At 37.5% G+C, this 6,000-nt stretch overlaps 1 long non-coding RNA gene across 1 annotated transcript in view; it reads left to right on the top strand.

Annotated features, from left to right (window-relative positions):
* Positions 1-405: 405 nt before the first annotated feature.
* LOC146741308 (uncharacterized) overlaps positions 406-6,000 on the top strand; it is a 109,037-nt gene continuing 103,442 nt past the window's right edge. Inside the window, exons 1-2 of the long non-coding RNA XR_014929667.1 lie at positions 406-523; positions 724-1,659. This is a non-coding gene — a long non-coding RNA (uncharacterized LOC146741308). The remainder of the gene's footprint in view (positions 524-723; positions 1,660-6,000) is intronic.

The following is a 6,000-nucleotide window of genomic DNA, read 5'->3' as shown; positions in this document are numbered from 1 at the left end:
CAAGCTAGTTATCTATTACCAAGTCGGCTGTGAATTTGGTTAACTGTTACCAGTTCAAATGGGGGAGGGGTTGTAGGAAAATCAGCCTAGTTTTCCGCTATGGAAATGCGAGCTAAATTTATAAATAAAATTGGCCCGACCCGACCCTTGGTCAAGCCTAACCAAGCCAAGTGTTGTATTTGCTTTGTACAGCGTATGATATGGGTATTTGCGTATGAATGGGAATGTAAGGTTGCATGTGTCTGTCAGGTGGCTTTGTTATGTAAATTCATGTGAGTTGTGTGGTGGACGTGGCAAGTCAGTCCACCACGAGCCGTCTAAGTATGAGCACCGTATTCAGCTCTGCCTAGCAGCAGTTTGTAAGGGCATTTCAGGCTCTTCGTCACCTTGCTCGTGCTGCAGAACCAGACTAATAGTCAACCAGCGTTACGTTTATACCTGTGTACAGACAGGACGAGTTTGTTGGTTTCAGTGGTTCTGTCCTTTGCTGAATGGAACAGGGAGAAGTGACGACATAGCAACCGTAAGTTGTACTTTACATATTTTGGAGTGTCGTGTAGACACAATTATTTATATGGTGTTAAAGCGATGAATAGAATTTATTGTGAATGTCGCATTATATAAGCTATCTTTAAGTGTAATGTAGCGACACATAAGTTTTTTGAATACTCGTCATGTGACGGGAATTAAATTAGCACGTGTAATTGGTATTGCTATTTTCAGTTGGCTTGGTAATTGTGAACTGGTGTATCGTGGTCGTGTGGACGTACATTAATATTGGCAACTGGTGGTGGTGAATGGTTTCTATTATATCTACCCGGAACGGTTACTGGTGGCACAGGCAGTGTTAGACGCTCTATGGGCTTGATGTGGATGGTAGCTGAAGTATCGTCAATGCCAAGATTTGAGGAGCGTAAAAGAACATTACGGGACTACAATAAGGCCTTGTATGGCCGAACTCTTAGTTTTACGCAACTATGTATTAGGCATATTGTCGCGTACGACTTGTTTACCACTTCCGTGTCACTGAGAATGTTCTAGAACCGTACTGTATCTGGGTGGAATATTCTAGATTTTTAGAAACTGGTTGAATAGGTAATAGAACACTGTAGAAGGTAATGGAACATTCTAGAAATTTGTAGTAAGTTCCAGACTCATTATGTATGCTGATGTAATGGTCTATTTATAGACAGTGCGGGTATATATAGGGGAGTTGTTCAGCACTGAGTTCAGATCGGAGATCTCGTTGAATTGTATTGGAGTTTAAGTATCTAGTTATTGGAGTAGTGGAGTTTTACCGCGTTATTGTACTTGATGTTTGCAGAGTATAATAATACCAGTGCCAGTTGAAAGTGAAACCTCATCTGTTGGCTCCGTGTTCGTATGTTATCATCGCCGCCAGGGAAGTCTTCCTGTTACTGTTTGCCATTTTTGGTATTTAAACCATCACACCTGTACTATACCAATTACGGTAATATTACGTTGCGTCTGACACATATTGTTGTATTTCGCATAAATGGATAATAGATTGAAGTCGTTGATTTGTCGATTAACGTGATTTATTAGTGATAAGTTCTTGTGCACAAGTTTCATGTTAATTTCTGAGTTTGAATATCTGTTGATGAGGTTAAGAGAATAAAATAGCTTAGTTAACTGTATGTACGTTGTCATCACCATTCACTGTGTGCTCCCGCGTGCATCGCCAATCCTCGGATCTGTGACAGGGGTTGGATCCCTACATAGTCGACTGTTACTAGGTTGACTGTCGGTAGCATCCCCTAACTAGTCTACTTTTAGCGGTCGGATGTTTGTTGAATTCCCTAGCAAGTCAAGTGTTACTTGGTCGTATAAGGGTAGGATTCCTACCTAGTCTAATATTACCAAGTTAACACGGTACTTCGCAAATCAGATACCAAAGTGCAATTCATGAAAATGAGGCACTGAAGAAAAATGAAGAGAAAAAATAAATGTAAACCACCGGAAAATGGTCATATAACTTCTGAATTATATCACGTTTTCGCGACTGTTTTTCAAATTTGTAATGAAAACGTGCCACAACAAATAAGTCATTATAATACGTTATAACCTCTAACACCCATAGTTGTTGTATAAATAGGGGTGAAGGCTCAGTCGGTCAGGTTGGTAGGCCATAATGGGGTGAACATTATTCCTCTATATCCAAAATATTCTATTAGTTGTGTGTCGTTTCAAGTGCATCCATTTGGTAATATTAGGTCTAGTCAACAAATTGTAATATATTGTCATAAATTTTCAATATTAGGAAATGAAAGATACAGTACTCGAATTTCCAATATCACCATTTCCGTTTGTATGACTAGCATCACTGGCGGACCCAGAAATTCGGTAGGGGTTTGCCAATTGAGTTATTGTTTTTTTTGCTGGCTAAAGATCGGGCGCCTGGCGCAAGAATTTGTTTGTATTTAAGAACTGACTGATTTATGTACAATTCACAAACACCCACAAATGCTCGTTTTATATTCCATGCTGAATGATAACTCCCCGTGCCATGTATCGCACTTTTAAATTCCACATTGCCTTCAAGCAACTGATGTAATCTTCCTACTTACAGTTAAGTACTTCGGTGATATTTATTTATTATAGTAATTGAAATTTGACCCCCTGTTTGAAAACATCCAAAATTCATATCAGCCCATTATTAAAGCGCGGTGATCGTCGCGCTGCGCATGTGCGACATTTGTGTTGATAAACTTTGATTTTACCACAATCCAATGCGCTCTTCAAATTGAAATCATAAGTATGAGGTTTGACCTGGGCGCAACTTGCACTGAATACCTCATTCGATACCTTAAAGTTCCAATCACCTAAACATTACCTAATTAAAGCGTGGACACGTCTCAGTTTGTACTTGTTGATCTGCCAGTGCGCAACAGTCAAAGTCGCCCTTGTTTATATGAGACCCATCTATCTCGCGCATGCGTGGCGCGAAGACTACCTCCCTTTAATGTAAACTATATTTTCTAATTTATGAGATACGTCAATTTGCTGAACTAAATAAGTCAAATGTATATGCTATTGTATGACGTGTACGAGTCGCAAAACACGGTGGTGCCATTCCTGTGTCCGAACCGTAAATAAATGAACGATGAACGAACGTGCTATTGTTAAGCAAGGGAGTTTGTATGTTGATTTATATATTGATTTCTAATATGAACTATTTTCAGGTTGTTCAGTGAAATCATTGAAAGTCACATGTCGTTTAAAATTACTCGCACAAGTGCAATAAAGCAGACAACTGTGTTTAATATTCCCCAGTCAGACACCGTTTCACAGTAGAGTTCGTTTGCCTTATTAATCTAAATAGAGTTGTTTTCCAAGTATACTAAGCGAAGGTCTGATTCCCATAGTTTGCCTGGATCTCAGGTCACATTGTACCCACCCTACAAACTGTTCATTATAATATTTTGCTTCTATGTCTTATGAGAAACAATATTTTTTTGGTGTGCTCAAAAAAATCATTGCGGTCACCTTCAAATTCAAGATGGCGTCCAATATGGTTACCGAATGGTAAATGTACACATATCTGGTTAAATACTTATGCTAGAATGTTAGTTTAAATGTCTATATGTATGTTTTATTGACTGAATAATCCACATATTTGCATTCCAAGTTGATATCAATAGTTGATAGCAATATATCCATGCTAACTGAGTCCACACTCGCATTTTAGTGAATTGTTCGTCTCGTGGACCTGACGACTTTAGTAATTATAGAAGTACCAATTAGCCATTCTTCAACAACCAATAGTCAAGAAAAATATACTGACAAAATCGATTGAATCGGAACATCATAAACCCCCCATAAGGAGGTCAGACCAGGTGCACGTGAAGGGTAAGCATCTGCTGCGGGCATGTCGAACCCGCCCTGATGTCCCAGTCATGTCAGCAAAAAATGTCAAAAGAAGTGTACTAGACAAACAACCACATCAAACCACAAGGACAAACAGTTGTTTTGTATATTATTAGATAGTGGATCTGTTTTAATGATGCATGTATAATATTGCTCACCTCAAATTGACAAATATATACCAAATTGTGTACAAACATTTTGCGCAATGAGCAGTTCATAACTATATGCCGGGCTATGTTTTTCATAGTTGTTTTTGGACCCTATACATAGGGTATTATATTTATTTTTATAAACTGCTAAATTTATTTGCCAGATAACTAAAACAATTTGCAATTGAAAGTTTAAGTGACTTTTATTTTGAAATGCACAATATAAAGTATACAATGGGCAATTAAAACTATCATTACTGGTTACTAATATTTATAATAATTGTGTGTGGCATACACACACTAACATATCAAAGTAACACACACGTTTTAATATTACGATCTGAACAATAACTACTTGTATATGATAATCGGAAATCTGTAATCAGCGAAACAAGGGTCTTTACACGTACAAACTGTCGGACGAAAGTTGACCTGTATATTTCCCTTTCAGTAGTGTATATAAGGACATAAAACATTTGCCGAAAATAAAAATATTTTATTCAGTAAATCATTCGTTTCGCTAATTACAGATATCCGGAAATCTCTAATCGGCGAAACAAATGTTCTACACGTGGGTTATTATGTAAACTGTTGGGTTTAGTAGTCCAGTGTATACAACGGCATGGAACAATTGTCAAAAAAACACCGGAAGGAAAGTCCGTAATAGAGGGCAGCCCCATCTTTTGACCTTGGTTGAACCAGAGAGCCCGCCACACTGATGGTTATATGCAAATTAATACGCCTTTTGGTGCGCCTCTGAGCCTTGCATGTTGCATCGCTGGCTGCAATATTACTGTTAATTTAAATAATCATCTCCTTTATTGTTTGACAATTGTTTAATGCCGTTGTATACACTACTGGAAGGTGAATGTACTGGTCATGTTTCGGCCAACAGTTGTAAATAATATACGTGGAGAACCCTTGTTTTGCTGATTACAGATTTCTGATTATCCGTAATTAGTGAAACGAAACTTACTTATTAAAGTCCCGATATTTTCGGCAAATGTTTAATCTAGTTACGATACGACACGACTGAAAGATGATAAAGTTTCGACCGACAGTAAATATTGTACATGTAAGACCCTTGTTTTTGATTATCTGTTATCAGTAAAATGAACCATTTACTGATAAATTGTGTTATTTTCGGCAAATGTTTTATGTCGTTATACTAGTATACACGACTGAAAAGCGAATATACAGGTTAAGTTTCGACCGACAGTTGTAAATATTGTTCGTGTAAGACCCTTGTTTCGTCGATTACTTATTTTAATTATCTGTAATTAGCGAAACGAACCATTTACGTATTAAATATTGTTACTTTTGGCAAATATTTTGTGAATATTGTACGTATAAAACCCATTTCCACTGATTACAGTTTAATTTTCATTATGTGTATTATCCCCGTTTCGTTTCTTCTGTTACAATAAGCCAAAATGTGCCAATGACTCTTTAAATCTCGAAGGGCCTTTTTAAACTGTTTGTACACTTTTTGGTGTGCATTGCTAATTACTATGACAACGCTGCCTTCTACTGATCAGTCTTTTGGAGGACTGTGTGCTGATTGAGTTCGAATTTCTCGTTCAGCATTCTTCATTGATATTTGAGGATATGTGCCAGTCACCCAATGTACATATGCAGTACATCTCGTGGGAACCTGTCTCATTATCAACCTCGGCACAGTTCCTGCCAAGTCACCAAAAGTGGAATTGCTATTTCCTTTCAGCTGCCGAATAAGTGCCATGGTACAAACAAATGGATCATCAGGTTTGCATCAAATGTTGGTGAATATCTTACAGTTTGATAAGCAAATACTTTTATAAACAATACTTTTATCATCATGGAATGTTAGTTCGTGAACTTTTTCGTTCACAAACATATATTTAGCCACTTTCACAAATATTCTATCACAAATGTAACCAGCTATATTAGGTTGTACAGGCTTGGTCGCCATATTGGACGCCAT

The sequence above is a fragment of the Saccoglossus kowalevskii genome, chromosome 6 (assembly GCF_978046115.1).
Source record: "Saccoglossus kowalevskii chromosome 6, keSacKowa6.1, whole genome shotgun sequence".
Lineage (NCBI taxonomy): Eukaryota > Metazoa > Hemichordata > Enteropneusta > Harrimaniidae > Saccoglossus > Saccoglossus kowalevskii.
This window is presented reverse-complemented; position numbering and strand designations above follow the sequence as displayed.